The sequence below is a fragment of the Phyllostomus hastatus genome, unplaced genomic scaffold, assembly GCF_019186645.2.
Source record: "Phyllostomus hastatus isolate PE091 unplaced genomic scaffold, TTU_PhHast_1.1 phas_contig_38, whole genome shotgun sequence".
Classification (NCBI taxonomy): domain Eukaryota; kingdom Metazoa; phylum Chordata; class Mammalia; order Chiroptera; family Phyllostomidae; genus Phyllostomus; species Phyllostomus hastatus.
The window spans coordinates 28,251,598-28,275,039 of record NW_025333869.1 but is presented as its reverse complement, the minus strand read 5'-3'; the positions used below and the strand labels follow the sequence as shown (position 1 = coordinate 28,275,039).

Here is a 23,442-nt window from a genome sequence, read left to right as displayed (position 1 = left end):
ATATGAAATCTGGGAAATTCACTTTATTTTGTTCCTTATGCCAGGTCCCATATAACCTTCATAAGTCAAAAGGCAAGATTATATATATGTGTATATATATTATACATATATGTATATATATATATGTGTGTGTGTGTTTGTTTATATATTTAAGTAGAATGTCTTGCTGGCTCTAAATAGGATCAGCACTAAAACTAATTGTACCCACAAGTCTTGGTCAAATTAACAGTACTAGTTCTTTGAATAAAAACTAGGCACAGAATAATTATGTTCATGTATTGAAACCTTCATTAATAACTTTCAAAGTAATGATATAAAATAAACAGCCTTGTTATGCATCTTATTTCATTATCACTTTTTTAAAGCAAATTGACAAAACATTTCACATTCTTAATTAAGCATTTAAAATCTTATGAAAGCAGCACAGAGGACCACAAAATAGCTGGAAACCAAAAATAAATAAAACAAGCATTTTATGAATAGATTCTTCACTAGAGTTTGAAAATGTATTCTTATAGTCTCAATGTAAGATGTGATAGCCTGAAGAAACAGTTAACAAGTACTGACTGGGAAGGACAGTGTTCCTACAGACAAACTAAAGCTGTCACCTCCACAACACCAAAATGCAGTTTAACTATATTAAAATGACAGAAATGTTTGCCCAAGAAAAATGCCATGCAGTTGAAGCTGCTGTTATACTTTTTTAAAAGGAGAATAATTACTCTTTGTAAAATAAGTATATTAGGAAGTGAATTTAAGTGTTTTCAGCTGTTGATTCTCAATAAAAAACAAACTTCATCTCTTCAATATTTAAAAGGAAGCTAACTTCCAAAAAACAGCTTTTCAAACGGTTTCTGTTCATAAGCTCTGATAGTGTTGACAATAAAATAGAAATACTGTGGAGTAATAAGTTTTAGAATTGTTCTTGGTGTAGAAAACATCTTTCTTTTTTTAAGTACTACACCATCAGAGAATATAATTACAGGCATACCTCTTTTTTGCACTTTGCTTTGTTGCTCTCCACAGGTGTTGCATTTTTTTACAAACTGAAGGCAAGACCCTCCATCAGCAAAAAGATAATAACTTGTTTTATTGTAATACTCGCTTTATTAGAGTGATTTGGAACTAAACTTTCAATATATCCAAGGTATGCCTGTACTCACTTTATTATGTGGTGGTCTTTTTTTCTCAGCATTATGGAGATATCATTGATATATAACTGTGTAAGTTTAGTGTGTACAATGTGATGATTTGATACACATATATATTGTGAAGTCATTACCAAGGTAAAATTAATACATCCACCACCTCAAAAATATCTTAAGTGGAATATATTCAGATGTGTCTTGTTTTTTGAATAATCATTATCTGTGTTTTGACTGCCTACAATGGCTTCTCCACCTTTTCCAATCCTTCTGGCTCCATAGTATAGCAGAAATGCTCAAGGGGATATAAAGGAGAACTTGGAGATGCTGTGTAGCGTATGTCTTGTCTACTGCATTTGTTTGGGTTTTTAAAAATTTTTTTTTAAATCCTCACCCAAGGACATTTTTTTCATTGCTTTGAGAGAGAGAGAGAGAGAGAGAGAGAGAGAGAGAGAGAGAGAGAGAGAGAGAGAGAGAGAGAGAGAGAGAAAGAAAGAAAGAAAGAAAGAAAGAAAGAAAGAAAGAAAGAGAAAGAAAGAAAAAGAAAGAAAGACAGAAAGAAAGAAAGAAAGAAAGAAAGAAAGAAAGAAAGAAAGAAGAAAGAAAGAAAGAAAGAAAGAAAGAAAGAAAGAAAGAAAGAAAGAAAGAAAGAAAGAAAGAAAGAAAGAAAGAAAGAAAGAAAGAAAGAAAGAAAGAAAGAAAGAAAGAAAGAAAAAGAAAGAAAGAAAGAAACATTAGTGGGTTGCCTCTTGTACATGCCCTGAACAGAGATTGAACCTGCAACCTAGGTACATGCCCTGACTGTGAATCAAACCTACAACTTTTCGGTTTATGGGATGACCCTCCAACCAACTGAGCCACACAGTCAGGGCTGCATTTGCATATCTGTGTCCTTTAAGTTAATAAGCAATTTGTTTGATTATGCCAATAATATATGAAGACATAATTTCTTTGCTTTTGGCCATAATTATTTAAACTTTCATCATTCCTACTGCTAACTCATTTCCAACTTTCATCAGTTCCAGTCTGGACTTCTGCCACAGCTGTGGACTCCCTATAGTCTTGGCTCTTTGGTCCATCCACACAGTCACTGTGGTGATCTTTCTAAAATGCAGATTTGGTCACATATCTTTATAATCTAGGCATTCAACACCCCTATATAATTAAGTCTCTATCATCCTCTGCCAGCATGTCCTTGCCTTGTCCTGCAAATATCACCTTATCTTTGTTTGATAAGCTATGAAATACATTCTTTCACACATTTCTACATTTTCATGTTGTTTCTCCAACCTAGTGAGATTACCAGTTTTCAAGTATCAGCTCTGACTGTTCTTTTTTTAATATATTTTCTATTATGCTATTACACTTGTCCCATTTCCTCCCTTCACTTCCCTCCACCCTGCACACCCTCTCCCACCCACATTCCCCCCCTTTAGTTCATGTCCATGTGTCATAAGCTCTTTAGCTTCTACATTTACCATACTATTCTTGCCCTCCCCCTGTCTATTTTCTACCTACCATCTATGCTACTTATTCTCCATACCTTTTCTCCCTCTCTCTTCCTCCCACTCCCGTGTTGCTAACCCTCCATGTGGTCTCCATTTCTGTAGTTTTGTTCCTGTTCTAGTTGTTTGCGTAGTTTCTTTTGGTTTTGTTTTAGGTGTGGTTGATAATAATTGTGAGTTTGCTGTCATTTTACCATACATGTTTTTTTATCTTCTTTTTCTTAGATAAGTCCCTTTAACATTTCATAAAATAAGGGCTTGGTGATGATGAACTCCTTTAACTTGACCTGATCTGAGAAGCACTTTATCTGCCCCTTCATTCTAAATGAAAGCTTTGCTGGATAGAGCAATCTTGGATGTAGGTCCTTGCCTTTCATGACTTGGAATACTTCTTTCCAGCTCCTTCTTGCCTGCAAGGTCTCTTTTGCGAAATCAGCTGACAGTCTGATGGGAACTCCTTTGTAGGTGACTGTCCCCTTATCTCTTGCTGCTTCTAGGATTCTCTTCTTCATTTTCATCTTGACTAATGTAATTATGATGTGCCTTGGCGTGTTTCTTCTTGGGTCCAACTTCTTTGGGAGCCTCTGAGCTTCCTGGACTTCCTGGAAGTCTATTTCCTTTGCCAGAATGGGGAAGTTCTTTATTATTTGTTCAAATACATTTTCAATCTGTTGCTCTTCCTCTTCCCCTTCTGGTACCCCTATAATTCGGATGTTGGAACGTTTAAAGATGTCCTGGGGGTTCCTAAGCTTCTCCTCATTTTTTTAAATTCTTATTTCTCCATTCTTTTTGGTTTGGTTTCTTTCTCCCTTCTGGTCCGTTCTATTGTTTTGAGTCCAGTTTCCTTCCCATCACTATTGGTTTCCTGTTCATTTTCCTTCATTTCTCTTATTGTAGCCTGCATTTGTTCATCTATTTTGCAACCAAAATCAACCAGTTCTGTGTGCTTCCTGATCACCAGTGTTTTGAACTGTGCATCTGATAGGTTAGCTATCTCTCGGTCACTTAAAAGGATGGGTTCTAGGGCTTTGATTTGTTCTTCTGTTTGAACCATCTCTCTCTCTCTCTCTTCTTTTTGTTTTGTCTGGCCGTGCCAGTTACAGTAAGGGGCAGAGCCTTAGGTATTCACCAGTGCGGGGCACCCCAGTCACTGGGTTGTGACATTGTATGTGGGGGCGGGGTCGAGAGGGAACAATGGTGCTTGCTCTGGGATCTCAGTCCCTTCTGCTGCTTCCCTCAAGCAAACTGGGCCCCTCTGGTGCCAATTCCCATGTGGGTGGGCTTGTGCATGCTGTGGGACCCTCCAAGGACCTCTCCTGTGAGGCTGGGTGTCTCTCTGTGCACCCCAACTCCCACAGGTGTCCTCAATCAGTGTCCTGAGGTTCTATTTCCCAGTGCTGGGATCCTGGGTTGTGCACACTGCCTTGCTTTACAATCACTGCCTCACTGGGTCTGCCAGCTGCCGCTTGCACATTCAGCATCCACCCGCTGCGGTCTTGCATGTCCCAAATGCCTTGCGTGCCCCTGGATGCCTTATGTGCCAGGTCCCAACTCTCTGCTCTCCATGCTGTGACCCACACCTGGCTGCTAGTCTCCACCCCTCCTACTAGTCTGGATGAACGTGTCTATTTTAACTTCTTGGTTGTCTGACTTCCATTCAGATCAATTTTCTGTCAGTTCTGGATGTTATTCTGTTTCTAAATTGTTGTTGTCCCTATCTTGGTTGTGCGTGGAGGCACAGTGAGTCCACCTATGCCTCCATCTTGGCTAGAAGTCTGACTATTCTTTCCTAATGAAGACTTGTCCTATCTATGACAGGTGAGAGAACCCCACCCCCAAATTGGGTTCCATATTTTGTTGTAGAACTTGCCACATTACAACATAATCAGTTACCTTTCTTCTCCATCACTAGACTGCTAGCTCAAATTCAGGAGCTTGGGTCTTTCCACCCTTGTATCCCCACGAATAAACAAATACAAATTGTTCCATATTAGTCAGAAGCTCTAGTTGCCAAAAATTGCTATCTTTGAGTGATGAAATATGGAAAATAATTGTTAGAAATGTTTTTTGTATGAAATCTTTCAAAACAATGTCTCTAGGAAAAAAGATGATTAAGAAGCCCTCAGTGGAGAAGACTGAACATGTACAATATATAGTAAAGGTCCATTAAATATTTGCCAATTGAGTAATTGTTCCTTGTTTAGATTATAATCTTTCTAAGGGAGGGACCTGTATTATACTTTTTTAAAAATTCCCTCTGAGGCCTAGCAGAATACTATGTTAATAGAATATTCACATGTCCTTTTTCATTAATTAACTGAATGAGTGAATCCATTATATCAAAACTAAATATCAACAGGATTTTCTAAGCCCTGCCTCTTTGAATTTCTATGTATATTGAAATACATTTGATGACAGGGGCTCTGCTTACTTCTACTTACTGATTTTTATATTCCCAGGTCATGACACCCAACACCGAACACTGGAAGTTTGATAAATCTCTGTTATTGAGATTCTCTCAGTGAAATACACATCTGCTTTTCTCATCATTGTATCCTTGTCACTAAGGCAACATCTTACCCACAGTAAAACCCTAGTAAATATTTGTTAGATACATATGATTTGGAAATATGGCTACTGGAAGGTACAACTAAAAGCTAATATAAAAAGTGTATCTTGGTCTCTTAGATTCAGTAATAAATTTAGATTAAAGTTAGCATGATTCTGAAAGACATTTTATTTATTACTATGAAATAGCTCAACCCCACAGAGGTGGAGAGGGGTGGTCACAGAGAAGAGAGAAATTGGAAACAAACAAGTGAGACTCATAGGAGAAAATAGCTTCTCGGAGAGCAGCCACATGCTCTGATACCCATGGCAGCCGCATGAGGAAGCAGCCTAAAATTAGCAGGATGGGCAAGCCCAGGAAGAGAGAGTCAGGCAGCCTTCCCTGCCTACAACAAATGAGGTGAGGGGCTGGGAGTCCTGTGGCGAAACCCTCTTTAACCTGTGGAGCTCCACTGCTGTTTGTGTCAGGTAAGGCCCTCCCTGGGAAATCATCCTGGAAGGCAAAGCAAGAATTTCTTAAAGGGATGTCCAGACAATTCAAAGGTTTAATATTGCCTAGTAAATTTTACTAGGAAGTTTCCTGATGCCTCCAGGAATTAATGTTTAAGGGAACAATAAAAATGTTCTTATATCTGTCCTTACCCAAGGTTTTCATCTGAACCACCCCTTTTCTCCTTGTGGAAATGGGCTCTCTGGGGTGTGTAGGTACTGTTTTTTCAAGTGTACAGAGGGGAGGCTGTCCTAGAAAATTTATAAAACCATGTAGAAGAAGAATGAAGAAAGGGTACCTACAAGTCATATTAAAATGTATGTGTTACTTCAGAGCCAAAAATGAAAGGTTAGAAATGAAACAAATGGGTAACCGGGTGCTTTTTTCATGAATGAAGTACAGAGTGGTTGAGCTGGTCAAAGGCAGACAACAGAATCATGAAGGGGGCCAGGATTTTCTCAGTGTTATTATTTCATAAAGAATTAGATCAGTGATTTACTTTATGATGCACATGAATTATTTCCAGTCAAGAGTATTTGCCTATCACTCTCCATGGTCTCTACAAGTTCCTGCCTTCTGCACTGGAGTTCATTTTTATATTACCTATTGCCTTTTGAAATTACATCTCATTAATGGTAAAACTCTCTAGTGCTATTAAGAGGGTGTCTCACAGGGTCACTCTGAAGGGATTGTGTAATTAGCAAACTAGAACTCCTAAAAATTACAGCTTTACTGAGATATATTCACATGCCACACAATAATTAAAGTGTACAATTCAGTGGGTTTTAGTATATTTACAGTTTCCTAACTATTGCCACAATTAATTATAAAACATTCATCGCTATCCTACCAAAAAACTCATAATTATTTGGCAGTCATTCCTGTTTGGACATTTTCTATATATGAAATCATGCAGTATGTGGTCTTTTGTGAGCTTTCTTTCTTTTTCTCTGTTTTAAGGGAATACTTAAGTGAGTAACAAGAGAGAAGAAAAAACTCTTCTGTTGGGAGTATTAACTGTTGACTCATTGTAAAGGGAAACTCTCATTGCCTCCAGTCTCCATTCTGAGTGACCATTTACAACCCATTGCTCCAAAATTTTTCAGTTATAGTGGTACTTCGGTGCTATATAAAAATAGATGATTAATAAATGTTTTTCAGTCTGTATAAGTTTTATTTAATGATAATCTTGAATATGACCTAATGGGGTAAAGTGCATCCATTTATGATATTATTAGAGAATTAAATGGTACATATCCTAATGTTTTAGTAAATAATAAATGAAGTAAGATATAGTGCATCTAGAACAGTGACGACAAAGTGTTAGATTTTTAGTAAATAGCCACATTTTCCTCCACTCCACTTTAACAATGTTTAACATTTACACGTATTATAAAGCATATAGAACAGATTTGAAGAAAATCAACCTGAGTGCTCTGAACAAGGAAGGACAATTCAGTTATGGGTATATGCATTATACACCTGTGGCACAATTTCATAAAGACTGTAAAAACAGTTTTATATGCTAGACTAGGAGGCACCAATTATAATTTCAAGTTTGAGCTGGTATCAACTGCAATTTTGGATAACAGACTTACTTTCTCTAGTGTTCAATTCTTCTGCAACTCCAGGTCCAGATATGCTGGGTCATAGCTAAAACCATCCCCACTGTTCATAGTGTGGATATGTGTTATGATAAAGTCTTCAAAACACACCTGCCTTGTATTTATTTCATGCTAAAGGTCAGACGTTGAAATCTAAGATTGCTTCTTAGGGAAGTCCAATGGTTGACTGTCATAAGATTTTGCAGCTTGTAATTACCTTAATGAAATCAACGGGTTCCATCATTTGGTCCTCAGCTGTCCAAGCTCAGAACTCTAACTTGTTTTTTAAAAATTATTTTTATTGTTATTCTATTACAGTTTCCCCCTTTGCCCTCCTCCATCCAGTCCACCCCCTGCTCCTACAGCCAATCCCCACACCATTGTCCATGTCCATCGGTCATTCATACATGTTGACTAATCCCTTCGCCTTCTTTCACCACTATCCCCCTTCCCCTATCTCCTCTGGCTGCTGTCAGTCTGTTGCATGTTTCCAAGCCTCTCGTTCTATTTTTCTCATTAGTTTATTTTGTTCATTAGATGCCTCTTATAAGTGAGATCACATGGTATTTGTCTTTCACCACCCTGGCTTATTCCACTTAGTGTAATAGTGTCCAGTTCCATCTATGCTATTGCGAAGGATAGGAGTTCAATCTTTCTTTCTGCTGCCTAGTATTCCACTGTGTAAATGTACCACAGTTTTTGATCCACTCATCTACTGATGGGCACTTAGACTGCTTCCAGCACTTGGCTATTGTAAATAGTGCTACTATGAACACTGGGGTGCATAAGTTCTTTTGAACTGGTGTTTCAGGGTTCTTAGGGTAGATCCCCAGCAGTGGAATTGCTGGGTCAAAAGGCAGTTCCATTTTTAATTTTTGAGGAAATTCCATACTGTTTTCCACAGTGGCTGCACCAGTCTTCATTCCCACCATAGTGCACTAGGGTTTCCTTTTCTCCACATACTCACCAGCACTTGTCATTTGTTGATTTATTAGTGATAGCCACTCTGACCAGCATGAGCTGATATCTCATTGTGGTTTTAATTTGTATCTCTGTGATGGCTAGTGGTGTTGAGCAACTTTTCATATGTCTACGGGCCATCTGTATGTCCAGGACCTTTGCCCATTTTTTAATTGGATTGTTTGTTTGTCTTCCTGGCATTGAGTCATGAGTCCTTTATATATTTTGGAGATCAAACTCTTGTCTGAGGTATCATTGACAAATATGTTCTCCCATTCAGTTGGTTCCCATTTCATTTTGATGATGGTTTCTTTAGCTATGCAGAAACTTTTAAATTTGATATAGTCCCATTTATTTATTTTTTCCTCTATTTCCCTTGCCCTAGGAAATATATAGGCAAAAATATTGCTACGTGGGATATCTGAAATTTTACTGCCTATGTTTTCCGCTAGGACTTTTATGGTATCATGACTTATATTTAAGTCTTATATCTATTTTGAATTTATTCTGGTATATGGTGTAGGTCGGTGGTCTAGTTTCATTTTTTTTTTGCACATACCAGTCCAGTTCTCCCAACACCATTTATTGAAGAAACTATTTTTGCTCTACTGTATGCTCATACCCCCTTTGCCAAATATTAATTGACCATAAAGACATGGGTTTATTTCTGAGCAATCTATTCTCTTCCATTGGTCTGTGTGCTGTCCTTATGCCAGTACCAGGCTCTTTTGATCATAGTGGCCTTGTAGTATAGTTTTAGACGAGGTATTGTGATTCCTCCAACTTTATTCTTCTTTCTTAAATTTGCTGAGGCTATTTGGGGTCTTTTTGGGTTCCAAATAAGTTTTTGGAGTATTTTTCTAGATTGTTGAAATATGCCATTGGTATTTTAATAGGAATTTCACTGAATCTATAGATTGCTTTGGGTAGTATGGACATCTTAATGATGTTAATTCTTCTGATCTATGAACAGGTATATGCCTCCATTCATTTGTATCTTCCTCAGTTTCTTTCTTCAGTGTTTACAGTTTTCTGAGTATAAGTTTTTTACCTCCTTGGTTAAATTTATTCCTAGGTACTTTAAGTTTCTTGTGCTACAGTAAGTGGGATTTTCCCCCTAGTTTCTCATTCTGATAGTTCATTGTTGGTGTACAAAAATGCCATCATTTCTGATTATTGACTTTGTATCCCTCTACTTTGCCAAATTCACTTATTAGGTCAAATAGTTTTTTGGTGCAGACTGTAGGGTTTTCATGTACACTATCATGTCATCTGCAAATAACGAAAGTTTTACTTCCTCCTTCCCAATATGGATGACTTTTCTTTTTCTTGTCTGATCAATGTGACTAGAACTTCCAGTACTACACTGAATAAGAGTGGTGAAAATGAGCACTCTTGTCTTGCTCCTGATCTTAAGGGAAAAACTATTAGTTTTTGCCCTTTGACTCTGATGTTGGCAGTAGGTTTCTTGTATATGGCCTTTATTATGTTGAAGTATGTTCCTCACTTTACTGAGTGTTTTTATCATAAATGGGTGCTGGATTTTATCAAATGCTTTTCAAGCATCTATTGACATAGTCATGTCGTTTTTGTCCTTCATTTTGTTTATGTGATATATTATATTCATTGATTTGCAAATATTGTACCATCCTTGCATCCCTGGGATGAATCCCACTTGATCATGGTATATGATCTTTTTAACATATTGCTGGATATGGATTACCAATGTTTTATTGAGGATTTTAGCATCTATGTTCATGAGAGATATTGGCCTGTAATTTTCTTCCTTTGTTGTGTCTTTACCTGATTTTGGAATTATGATAATTCCGGCCTTGTAAAAAGAGTTTGGGAATCTTCCATCTTCTTGAATTTTTTTGAATAGTTTGAGAAGAATAGGAGTTCGTTCTTCTTTGAATGTATAGTAAAATTCGCCTGTGAAGCCATCCAGTCTAGAGTTTTTGTATGCCAGGAGTTTCTTGATGATTGCTTCGATTTCGCTAGTTATCAGTCTATTCAGGCTTTCTGCTTATTCTTGATTCAGTTTTGGAGGATTGTATATTTCTAGAAATTTATCCATTTTGCCCACATTGTTCAATTTCTTGGCATATAGTTGTTCACAATAATTTCTTACAATACTCTGTATTTCTGTGGTATCAATTGTTACTTTTCCTCTTTCATTTCAATTTTGTTTACTTGGGTCTTCTCTTTTTTTCTTGATGAGTCTGGTTAAAGGTTTGTCAATTTTGTTTATCTTGTCAAAGAACCAGCTCCTGGATTCACTGATCCTTTGAATTGTTTTTTTTTAGTGTCTTTGTCATTTAATTCTGCTCTGATTTTCATTAATTCCTTCTTTCTACCTATTCTGAGCTTTGTTTGTTGTTGTTCCTCTAGTTCTTTTAGATGTAGAGTTTTGTTTATTTGAGATTTTTCTGTCTTTTTTAGGCAAGTCTGTATTACTATGAATTTTCCTCTCAGGACTGCCTTCACTGTGTCCCATAGGTTTTGAATTGTTGTTGTGTGTTTGTTTTCATTTTTTTCCAGGTACTTCTTGATTTCTTCCTTAATCTCATTGTTAACCCATTCATTATTTAATAATAGGTTTTTCAGTCTCCATGTTTTTTAATGTTTTTGAATTTTTTTCTTGAGGTTGTTTTCTAGTTTCAAGCCATTGCAATCTGAGAAAATGCTTGATATGATTTCAATTTTCTTGAATTTGTTGAAACTTGATTTGTGTTCTATCATGTCGTCTATCTTTGAAAATGAATCATGTGCATTTGAAAAGAATGTATGTTTTTCTTCTTTGGGCTGAAATGCTCTGTAGACATTAATTAAGTCCATTTGATCTAGATTGTTGTTCAATGCCACAATATTCTTGATGATTTTTTGTTTGGACAATCTATCCATTGTTGACAGTGGACTGTTAAAATCCCCTGTGATGACTGTGCTGCTGTAAATGTCCTTCTTAAAGTCTTCCAAGAGTTTCCTTATATATTTAGGTGATCCTATGTTGGGTGCATATGTGTTTACAAGGGTTATATCCTCTCATTGGACAACTCTCTTAAGTATTATGTAATGACCTTCTTTGTCTCTTGTTATGGCCTTTGTTTTGAAGGCTATTTTGCCTGACATAAGTATTGTTACCCCAGCTTTTTTCTCATGTCCATTTGCTTGGAATATTTTTTTTCTAGCCCTTCACTTTCAGCCTGTGTAGATCTTTTGTTCAAGGTAGATCCCTTGTAGACAGCATATATGTGGGTTGTGTTTTCTTTTTCTTTCATCTCCTATGTCTTTTGATTGAAGCATGTAATCAGTTTACATTTAAGGTTATTATTGATAGATATTTATTCATTGCCATTTTTTCCTTTTGTACTTGTGTTGCTCTCCCTTTTTCATCTTCTTAAAGCAGTCCATTTAGCATCTCTTGCAAAGCTGGTTTGGTGGAGATGTACTATTTTAGCCTTTTTTTTTTTTGGTCTGGGAAGCTCCTTATTTTCCTTCCATTTTAAGTGAGAGCCTTGCTGAGTAGCATAGCCTTGGTTGTAGGTCTTTGCTCTTCATTACTTGGAATATTTCATGCCATTCCCTTCAGGCTTGTAGTGTTTCTGTTGAAAAATCAGCTGATAGCTTTATTGAAGCTACTTATATATTACTAGCAGTTTCTCCCTTGCTGCCTTTAAGATTCTCTCTGTCTTTAAATTTTGCCCTTTTATTTATAATGTGTCTTAGAGCAGGCCTCTTTGGGTTCATGTTGATTGGAGCCCTCTGTGCTTCCTGGACTTGCATGACTTTTTACCTCACCAAGTTAGGGAGGTTGTCTGTCATTATTTTTTCAAGCAATTTTTTTCCTATCCTTTGCTCCTTTTCTTCTCCTTCTGGAATCCCTATGATACAAATATTGTTATATTTCATGTTTTCCTGCAGACCCCTTAAACTATCTTCATTCTTTTTGACTTTGTTTTTGTTTTGTTGCTCTGACTGCATGTTCTTTTCTGCTTTGTCTTCCAACTCACTGATTCAATCATCTTCATCTAGTCTGCTTTTAATTCCTTTTAGTGTATTCTTCATTTCAGATATTGTATTTTTCAGTTCCTTCTGATTCTTATTCATAGTTACTATGTCCTTTTTCGTGCTGATATAATTCCCACTAAGTTCCTTGTAGTCCTCACAGAGTTTCTTTTGCATCCTTATAACCATTACTTTGAACTCTATACCTGATCAACTGATTGTCTCAGTTTAACTTAGCATTCTTTCTGGGGATTCCTCCTTTCCTTTCAATTGAGGGTTATTTGTCTTGCCATTTCAGGTGGCTCTTTTTGTTTGTTTCTGCATGTTAGATTGATCTATTTTGACTCCTTTTCTTCATTGGGTGGCCCTTTGTGGTAGGATTCTGTAGGTCTCAATAGTACAGTCTCCTTGAACTACTGAGCTGGATACTCTAGGGATGCCCTTTATGCAGTTCATGTGGGCTCTCACTGTAATTCAGTTTTGGGTATTGTTGGCTTATTCATTGGTGGACTTTCCCCTCTGGCTGGCCAACTGAGAGTCACACCCCCACCACATCTTGTGTGGTGTTGTACAGGAGCTACCTACAAGGCTGTCTTGGCAGCTGCAAGACAAGTAGATCTCTGCACCCACCCACTGAGCTGTTTTTTAAAAATTCTTACAGTGACCCAGTACTTTTGCAAATTACTTACATTAACCAAACTCCCAAGATAATATAGCAGCCAGAATTCCAATTTGTTAATTTACAATGATACAGATAGCTTTAGAACAAAACAAATATGTTCTTTAATCAACATAACTTTTTCTTATAAGGCAATCTACTTTTAAAAAAACTAAATGGAAAACTCAATAAAAGGAAAAAATAATAAAAATAAAAAACTAAATTGACATTAGAATGCTACTGCATGAGCATGGATTGCAGCAAGAGAGGTAATTGTCATGGTATTTGATAGTGTTGGACTGGGACTCCAAGCTCTACCATCAAGAGCAGATAAAGCTCTCTTAAATGAGCATTGCTGATTCTTTCTTCTTTGATTTCTCTTTCCTACTTATTCTGATTACTTCCTCAAATGTAGATACTGTAGATGTAGAAATATAGACACACAAATTTATATTTATACACACACACACATTTTATTTATAAATAGATAGGATACTATCAATTAGGCAATAGCCAAATTTTGTTTTGCTTTTTCTTCTGGTGTACTTGAGGCTTAGGGGTTTTTTGTTCTTGTTTTTTAGTTTTTTGGCTTGAAAGGAGATATTACTATTTTTTCCCTATGTAAATATAATATACCCTTTTTAGGACTTTTTTAAAAGTACAGTTAAGAAAAAATATGAGAGAAAAATCTCTCATGATTCTACTACCTAGATATAACCATTTAAAATTTTGAAATATTGTACTCCTGAATTTTAAAAAATAAAATAGGGTCTATGTCAACTATAATTAAGAAATAAAAATAAGTAAGTAAATAAATAAGGTCATATTATAAATACTGTTTTGAAGACTTTTTAAAATTTTATATGTCACAATTATTGTTTCATGTTAAAATTTGTATGTTGTTTCCAATTTTATTCTATTATAAACAGTTCTTTATAAACACCCTCATAATTATGTTGGAATGTAGTTCTTTTCTTAAGATGTCTAAATTCACCTACCATAGTCATTTTATGCTAATTTTCTATTTTAACCACTAATGTTCAAGGTTCTCCGTGTTTTTTCTATAATGTGAAATTCTTTCATATTTATACATTGCTTTTAAAAGTATTTTGCTTTATATATCACATTTAGATTTTTAAATACTTTATATATTATATTTTTATACTATTCACAATCTCCTCAAGAAAAAAAAAAGACATTTCCTTCACTTTTCAGTAACTGAAAAGATGAGTTAACTGAAGTATATAGAGTGATTTTCTCAAGATCATATAGCTAGTGAGTGAGAGAGTTGGGCTAGAAGTTTCTTTTTTTTTTTCTTCTTTAGATGATTAATTTATCTCTCTCTCTCTCTCTTTTTTTTATCCTCACTGAAGGATATGTTTATTGATTTTAGAGAGAGAGTAAGGGGAAGAGATTGACAGAGAGAGAAACATAAATCTGAGAAACATCAATCAGTTGCCTCCCATATATGCCCCTACTAGGAATGGAACCTACAACCTAGATATGTACCCTGACTGAAAATCAGACAACACTCCAACCAACTGAGCCACCCAGCCAGGGAGGGCAGTAATTTCTCTCCTGTGATCAAGACCCTTGTTGGGGTCATGAGGCAATTGTAAAGGGTCCACAATTATGCATCAAGCATTGTCTGGAAACAGAATACTATAGACATATTATTTTTTAGAAAATGTTGCAATTAATAAACATAATTTTCTTGGAAATATGTATTAAATTAATGGTCCTTTTTTTGTTTATGTATTTTCTAAATCAAAGGATAAAAATTCTATTTATCATCTCTTGGAAGATCCACAACCTTTTTTAATGTTGGAAAGACATCCTTGTACTTGAAAAAATTAGGAACCAGTGATTTTGGCCTTTGGGGTTCACTGTATTTGCTCTCAAGTATCATAAAATGTCCTAGAACTCTTAACAAAACCATGCTGTAAAAATATAGCCAGCAGGATTTTATCATAAATAAAATTTCCCCCATGATAAGAATTATGCTGCCCTGAAATATTCTTACTGGGTCTTGTTCTTTAGGACTTTCAAAGAAAAAAGAATTAGGTGGTTGAAACTGTATAAAGATGTAAGACGTGAAGATGTGAGATATGAAAGGCAATACATGTGAATAACTCTTTCTTGTCACAGTTTGTAGAAGTATTCTGGGCCTTGGCAAGGTAGGAGAGCCAATAATAAATCACACTGCAGACTAGAGCACCTTGCCTCCCATCTGAAGAACTAACCATTTCATAACTCTACTAAATCAGAGTACCTAGAATCAGCCTAATGTGGATCCTCAAGGCAGAACCCTTATTTATCCTTACTTCAAACACTAACCAGAAATGAACAATTTAAGTAATTTTCCCTTAAGCTTTCTTTAAAATGCAAAGCATTTGTGAACATTCATAAATAGGTTACCTAGAATTAGAAGTAGCCCTATTCATAGGAACAGAAAGTACAATGGTGGTTGCCAGGATCTGGGAGTAGAGGGAAATAGAAAAGTATTGTTTAATAGGTAAAGGTTTCAGTTTTGCAAGATAGAAAAAGTCTGGAGATAGAAGTTGGTGATTATTATTGCACAACATGAAATATACTTAATGACACACTTAAAAATCTTTAAAATGGTAAATTTTATATTATACCACAATTAAAAATAACTCTTTTTTAAGAAGTAGGTTGCCTGGAGATAAGATTTTGAAACAGATTTTTCTCTAGGACCTTCACTCACAAAATCCAAGTAGAATAGAATATTCTAAGACATTTCACTGTTTTGGTATGAATTTTATTCAGAGACAGGCAAAAGATAATGTATAAAAATTAACAAATATTTATAATAATTCCTAAATCATATCATCTTATGTATGTGGACAAAAAAATTCACAAAAACTTGAAGATAAAGAAAATAGTAATCTATGCAAATAATAACTCAATACTCAGATTTCTTTTTCTAGTACAGTAGTCCTCACTTAACTTCATGAATAGGTTCTTGGAACCTGCAAATTTAAGCAAAATGACTTAAACATAATCAATTTTACTGTAGGCTAATTGATACAAATAAGAGTGAGTTAAGTTCTTATGGCATATTTCTGGTCACAAAAATTTCACCAAGCTTCTAAAGACCCAAAACTCTGAAATAAATGCAAGCTATACATGCATTTAAGGAAGATTTTTTTTAATAATGATGTTTTACTTCTTTTTTTTTAAGATTTTATTTATTTATTTTTAGAGAGGGAACAGAGGGAGAGAGAGAGAGAGAGAGAAACATCAATGTGTGGTTGCTGGGGGTCATGGCCTGCAACCCAGGCACGTACCCTGACTGGGAATCGAACCTGCGACACTTTGGTTCGCACCCTGCGCTCAATCCACTGAGCTACACCAGCCAGGGCGCATTTAAGGAAGATTAATAAAAACAAGTAAGATACTTATTTTCCAACCCTCTTATTCCAGTTCAGGATCGCAAGTAGTCAGAGCCTCTCTCAGCAGCTCCTTAGGGCACTGCAAGGTGGAAACGCACCCTGGACAGGACGCCTTTCCATCACAGGGTGCATCACACCCACACCCACACTCACTCACACTGGGATACTTTGACATGCCAATTGACCTCACGTGTATATCTTTGGGATGTGGGAGGAAACCAGAGTCCTGAGGGGAAATCTTGTCTCTCAAACAGGGAGAGAACTGTGCCAACTCTACACAGTGGCCCCTCCTCTGGGAATCGACTTTTTTTTTTTCTCATCAACATTATAAGGAAACGAGGAAATGACGTTGAATGAAATGGCGTTGTTCAAGGACTTGCTGTATTGAGTTGTGTAACTTTAACTACTTAATTATTCTTTTTGTATGTCAGTTTCCTCATAGGCAAAACATGAGTATTAAAGCATACCTGCTGACAGGACTCGAAAAATCACTAATAAAAAACAATAAAACACTTTTTAATTACAGTGTTAATACCTAAGAGTGTTTAAGTAATAGCACTTAAAACATCACTGTCCTTTGTATTTGACATCTGCCCCAGTTCATCATCATCATCATTAGCAGTATTTATTTAGCAGATCTAAATTTGCTTTATCTTGTTCCACATGGCGTTTATATGTTTTGAAAATTTCTTTATTAAAGAATTCAGGATCATGGAAAGACTAAGATATTCTTCACTTCCTTAGATGTTTCCTCTCTAAATCTCTTAACCTTAGCAATAGTTCTGTTTACCTAAGTTTCATACCAATCTTATGCTGACATCCTTTCTTAGATCACATGAGAAGTAAGATATTTACCAATACCCTCAGTTATCATTTTCTTGTCATAAAGCACATACCATAGAGTGGATATACTGCTGTGATATTTGTCACCACTCTACTTATTTGGCTAAAGAAGTCTTGTTTGATACGTGGTTGTCAGATCAAATTATAATTTAAATCCTTTAGCTATGTTTAGCCCCTTGGCAGTGGATGAGTTGAGAATTTAGAATTCAGAAGCAGATGGTTCAGGAGCATGGTAACAGATATGAAACTTTTACCTCCTTGTCATTGGTTTGAATATGAACTTGGTTGATTACTATTAATGTTCTATACAAGATATAAATGATCTGATTTCAATCTCTAATGAACAGCACCAATGTTAGAAAAACTCATTACTCTTGGCACTAATTGGCATTCTTGTTGTCAGTGTCAGGCTAGAAGCCAAGGACTGACTTAATCACTCTGGAAACCTGAACTGCTGCTATGTCTGAGTCATCAGTCTAGATGGCCCATTCAGCCTTTGGCCTTTCCTCAGAGTTTACAGCTCAGCACAACTGTATATACTTCACTCCATGTGACTTCACAAAACCAGATTAAAAGATACTCACTTAAAATAATGTTTTTAATATAATAATAATGATAATAATGGTGGCTAACATTTATTGTCCATCTTCTAGGAGCCAAGTATTGTTCTAAGAATATTAACTTAATTCTCAGCAATCCTAAGAATTAAGTACTATTAATTTCCTCATTTTTTAGAGATGGAAAAACTGAGGCACAAAAAGATTAAATAACTTGCCTATTTCTCAGATAATAAGTGGTGAGGTTGGAATCAGTTCTAAATAAACTTACTCTCTGCCTAATTATAGCATCTATTTGATTTCTTCTTTTACCATCTTACTATATCACTGATGAGTATATATATATACACACACTATTATATATACATGTATATAAATACTATGCTCAAACCAAACAAGGCACACATCGATGTCTCAACTTTAAAACTCTTCATATTCCTATATTAGTTTATTTTTTTGGAAAGAGACAATATATCTTTTTAAAATTTGATTTAGATACATCATTATTCTCAGCTTAAGGTACTTAAATATCTTGATTTTACAATGGCTTTTATGGAGATAATGACCCAAACTTCCTGTATTAAATTAAATTATATATTAAATATGAACAACAGAGCTTGGTTGGTGTGGATACTGGGCTGGATCAGTTAAGGTCACTCAGGGAGATAAGTAATTCTTTCTGGCTTATCTGCCTTTCAAAAAGTCTAATTTGGAGTCAGTCACAAATAGTTGAAATCTTTATTTAAATGGGAAAATATCATGTGTTTAAGTGTACTCTTTATTTCTAGGAAAACAGGGAGCTCTGTCTGTGACGAGCTGGTATCCTCAAAACTAGGGGATGAGAGTGGACTGAACTGCCCCTCAACCATGGGCAGTAGGGTATTGAAGCAATTCAAGATAAGCAGCCTATGGAAGAAAAAAGAGTGATTTTATGGGGTGGACAGAAAGCAAGGGCCTGATATATAAGACAAAGGTCGTACAAAGGTGGTCATAAAAAATGGTAGTAAGCTAATGCAGGAGGATCCCTCTTCTGTAGCACCTATGGAAGAACTCTTGGGTAAGGTGGGTGCTACAAACAGCCCCAAACCTTTTCCAAAAGCAAGGGTGCCCCATATCAATTATTTCAGGAACTGTAAACAATCACGGAGCCAAAGCACATATGCTCTGTAGCTCTTTAGTTGGTGACTGATACACAATGAATATCCCTAATCACTTTTAGCTCCCTTCCTCATAGGAATTGACTTTTTTTTTTTTTTTTTGAGAGAGAGAGGGGAAGGGAGGAGAAAGAGAGGAAAAGAAACATTGACATAAGAGAGGAACATCGATTGGTTGCCTCTTGTATGCCCCAAACTAGGAACCTGGCCCACAATCCAGGCATGTGCCCTGACCGGGAATCAAACCTGTGACCTTTCAGTTTGCAGGCTGGCACTCAATGCACTGAGCCACACAAGCCAGGGCTAATTGATTCTTAGTAGTGTTTCTGTGTTAAACTAATATTAAAACCATTCATTACAATTAAATCAGTTAATGTTGCTGAGAGTTTGGGTCCTTTGCTCTTTCCTGGGACACAGTAAGTGTTCAATAAGTATTCATCAAATTTAGTAAATAACTTATAACTTGACAATTAATGTATCATTTTTTGTGGCACACCATGGACAAATAATTAAGTGCCTATTTTGCACCATGCCTTGAGTTTAGAACTGTGTAGACTGTAGAGAATTTTTAATGGCTCTCATTCTCAAGGAATTGATCTATGTAAATAGATAAAACATAAAAAAATTAATTTAATTCAGCAATGTAACAAATGTTGCAATCACTGGTAGTTCAATTACATAGTAACTGGAGGAAACTGAACAAAAGCAAGGAAGAAAAAGAAGGCAATGAAATATTGCTAGAATTTTTGGGTTGGAGACAGGAATTTGTGCAGAAGACTAAAAAGGTTGTTTGTATTTTATAGGTTCAGGATTATCACATTTCAGATTATACCAGGGCTTTTTTATTCTTGGTTAAAATTTGCATAACATTGTCAGGCCAGTGCACTTTCTACAAATAGATTTATCTGTAGCTCAGTTTACACTGTAGTAAATTTTTGTGTTTAACTTCTCTGTGACATTATCTGTATAGTTATTCCTTTTATTGACATTATCACCTACATTTTTAGTTAAAGCTTATTATCTAGAATGAAAGGAGAGGATAGCTAAGATATTAACGAGAGACTTTGTTTAGACTAGGTTTTAACTAATCCATTCTCACTTTAGAATAAAGAACAATTAGGTGATAAGCAGAATGAATGAAAATGCAAAACAAAAAAAGGGTTTCCAGGGCTTTGTACATTAAAGTTTGCTGCCTTTATTTGATAGGAAGTTTGCTAAAACAAGCAAATACCAAATGGATAGATCCATATGCAAATAAAAATGTGAATTTGACTTTATATAAAATACAAATTTCTTTTGAACTTTCCATGGTTTAAATTCTCCAACCTCTACCTTTATGCTCTTCTCTTCATGGCAGCAAGTAACTTTCATTCAACATTAACTAATTTTATGATAGATTTCATGTAATAAGATGATAAGTTCTCAGAAATGTGTATCAGCCCTTGCTATTTCAGTAACCAATTTTACTGAGTCTTCATTATGAAAATAGCCCTACACTTAGTCATATGCTATTTTTCAGTTCTCTTCTGTTTTCTGTTAAACACCAAGTCCCCCAAATCAAATTAATAGCTTTAATAGCCCTTTGCCTATCAATACATAGAAAAGTAATGGTAAATTTCCTCCTGTGAGTAGCATTTTTATTTTCGAACTGACTTGCATCATTATTCTTCTGAGATGACAGAAGGGAACAATAAAAAGAGAATATGTTTTAAAATAAAAGGCCTAGGTTTGAATTTACCAACCTGTGCAGCAAACTGGTTGAGTAACTTTGAGAAAGCTAAATTTCTTTAAACCTCAGTTTCCTCCTTGTAATATTAAGAAAATAGTACCGTGCAGAGTTGCTGTTAAGTAGTGAACTAGAGGAAACTGAGGCTGCTTCCTGACTAAGAGTATGCTGGGAAGAAATGTTAATTGCCATTTCTCTTCTGTCACATCATCAGTGTTAGTTGATTATTTGGGTCATGCATAAGAACACAGAACTTTGTTTTCAGCTTTCTGAGATATCAGTGCTGCCCCAAAATAGAATCTGGGTGGAATCACCCAGAGGCTGGCATACTGGCATTTAAGATATATAGTACTAAGGTTATGAAGAGAGAGTATTCCAATTGTTATTTTTCTACCCATAACTTGCAAAAAAATTCAGTGACCCGTGTTGATGTGCTGAGAAATAATACCCAAGGATCTAAATTTACTTTCAAAAGAGCAAAGCTCTTAATTGTCTTTGCAAAATGACAGTCATATAAAGAAACAAAGAAAAAAAGGTCTGTCAAAGCATTCAGACTGCCTTCCAATGCCCTGCCTTTCAGCAGTAATGCTTAATGTATATCAATTCATGTTTTCAGCTAAAATATTGCAGTGAGAGTGTGTCTGAAAGCAATTGTTTTATTTTTCCTTCTATATTTGCTTTTCCATGTGTTTATTTAGTCATATAAAAGAATTTCAAGGTTCGTTTTGGTCAGAAAAAAATATAAACTTAAACTTCTACATAAAATACTTACTAAAAGAGCATTTGTTTTATGTTCATTTTTACCCTTTTCTTTTTTTCATAAGTACCTTAGAAAGGTAAACATTTTAAATATTTGCAGTGGTTGTGAGCATAGATTTAGAGTTAGCCTTGGATTTAATCTTGGCATAGTCACTTGGTTGTTGTGTGTCCTTGGACAAATTTTTAACCTCTTTCTAAGCCCCAGTTCTCATTTGTAAAATGAAAATTAAAACATTACCTACTTCATAGATTGTTGAAGGGATACATAAAATAAAGCACAATTATTTTATCCAATGTCCATGAAGAGCTTAGCGTAGTGCCCAGCACGTAACTAAGGAATGTTACTTTATTTTTGGCTAGATATGACACCTATATTTATATGTTAATAAAATAATTTATTAATGTGAAGAGTAGGAATCAATTGTACACCTTCAGGAGTACATACTTGATATTAATTGTTATGGATTTCTTCAATAACTTAATGATAATCACAGGATGCTCTTTTAGAAAATTCTGGGAACATATTTTCTTCTTGGAAATAATACTTTCCATAACATGTTAACTTTGATATGTGCTACATATCAAAAACACAAATAAAGGAAACCTAATTGGGTTTTCATAGAAACCACATAGTAAAGATTTAATCTCATTAATATTAAAATAATATTTTAATATTATTATGGTTGTTTTTCATAGATACTTTAATGAATATATTTACCAGCCCTGGACCTGTGGTTCACTTGGTTGGAGCGTTGTCCTCTATTCCAAAAAAGTTGCGGTTGGATTCCTGATGGGGGCATGTGTGGGACATCCATGTTTCTCTTTCTCTCTCTCCCTTTCTCTCTTTCTAAAATCAATAAACATCCTCGAGTGAAGATTAGAAAGTATATATATTTGCTATATTCTCAGTTTTGTATCAAATAAAGGCATTTACACATGTCATTTGCATCCTATAGATGGATATTTTTGCATTCCTTATGCTTTGTCTTTTAAATTGTATCATTATTATCCTTTTCATCTAGCCTAAGGAGAGATTCAGAGAGTCTGCTTTCTTAGTCATCATCCACCCCCACCATCCCTCCAGGCTAAGAACAGTGTGCAGACTGAGTTATTAAAGTTGATCTGAAAGAGCAATCTGTTCTAAATGACTGTCCCTGGATCTACCACGGAACCCTGTAAATACCCTTCATTACTCTGGCGGGGCAGTATCACATTTCTTTGTGCTACTTTTGTGGCTGACACAAGTTAGGCAGTGAGATTTGGACTTTGGATGATCCTTGTTGATTGATATAGGAATGATGCTTCTTCTGAGACAGGTAACCCAAAATTTATTTTTCAGTATAATGTTGAAAATAGGTATTCTGTTCATAGTGTTTTTTAATGTTTTTACTTTTTGAAACTGAATGTTTTGAATCCATCTATTTAAAAATGTTTTTAGTTTTAGCTTTAGAAAGTGTTTTCAATACCACTTAGATGAAAAAGAAATTTCTTTAGGATTTAATTATATTTATCAATTACATTGTATCATGGGGTTTCTATAAGATCCTTTCTAATCCACCATACATATATCATTTTGGAAGGTAAAAACTTCTCCAGTGTGAGTATTTTTATCATTAACAAAGGTTAAAATACATATACATGCTTCTGTTCTTTAAAATAAGACATAGAGGGTCTTTTTTTTCCATCTGATATTGGAGAGAGGTATCTCGATATAAATCTACAACCTTTAAACAAGACATATTGAAACTTTGGTATAGGTGAATGATTTCTTTTAAAGAGTTAGAATCTATAACAATATGGAAAAATAGCAAATACAAAAATTTTATATGAATCCACTAGCACAGAAATCCTCGCATGCTTATTTTCCAAGTGAAGACTTCCTCTGTCAGAGATCTTGCAGATTCCTTGGCATTCCTGTGGATCATCCCAACGTGAGTAAATTGTTTCTGTAGCTGAGCGACTGAATTAAGATAACAGCTGAAGGCAAGCACAGGATCATGTTCAAACCACAATAAATACATGTGTTAGACGGGCCACTCAACTTTACAGGGA

General features: G+C 35.4%; 1 protein-coding gene across 1 annotated transcript in view; it reads left to right on the top strand.

Moving 5' to 3' along the window:
• The first annotated feature begins 5,634 nt into the window (after positions 1-5,634).
• The window catches only part of MYPN (myopalladin), a 113,265-nt gene continuing 95,457 nt past the window's right edge, over positions 5,635-23,442 (top strand). The window contains exon 1 of the mRNA XM_045841936.1: positions 5,635-5,686. The gene's annotated coding sequence lies outside the window, so the exon portion shown is untranslated. The remainder of the gene's footprint in view (positions 5,687-23,442) is intronic.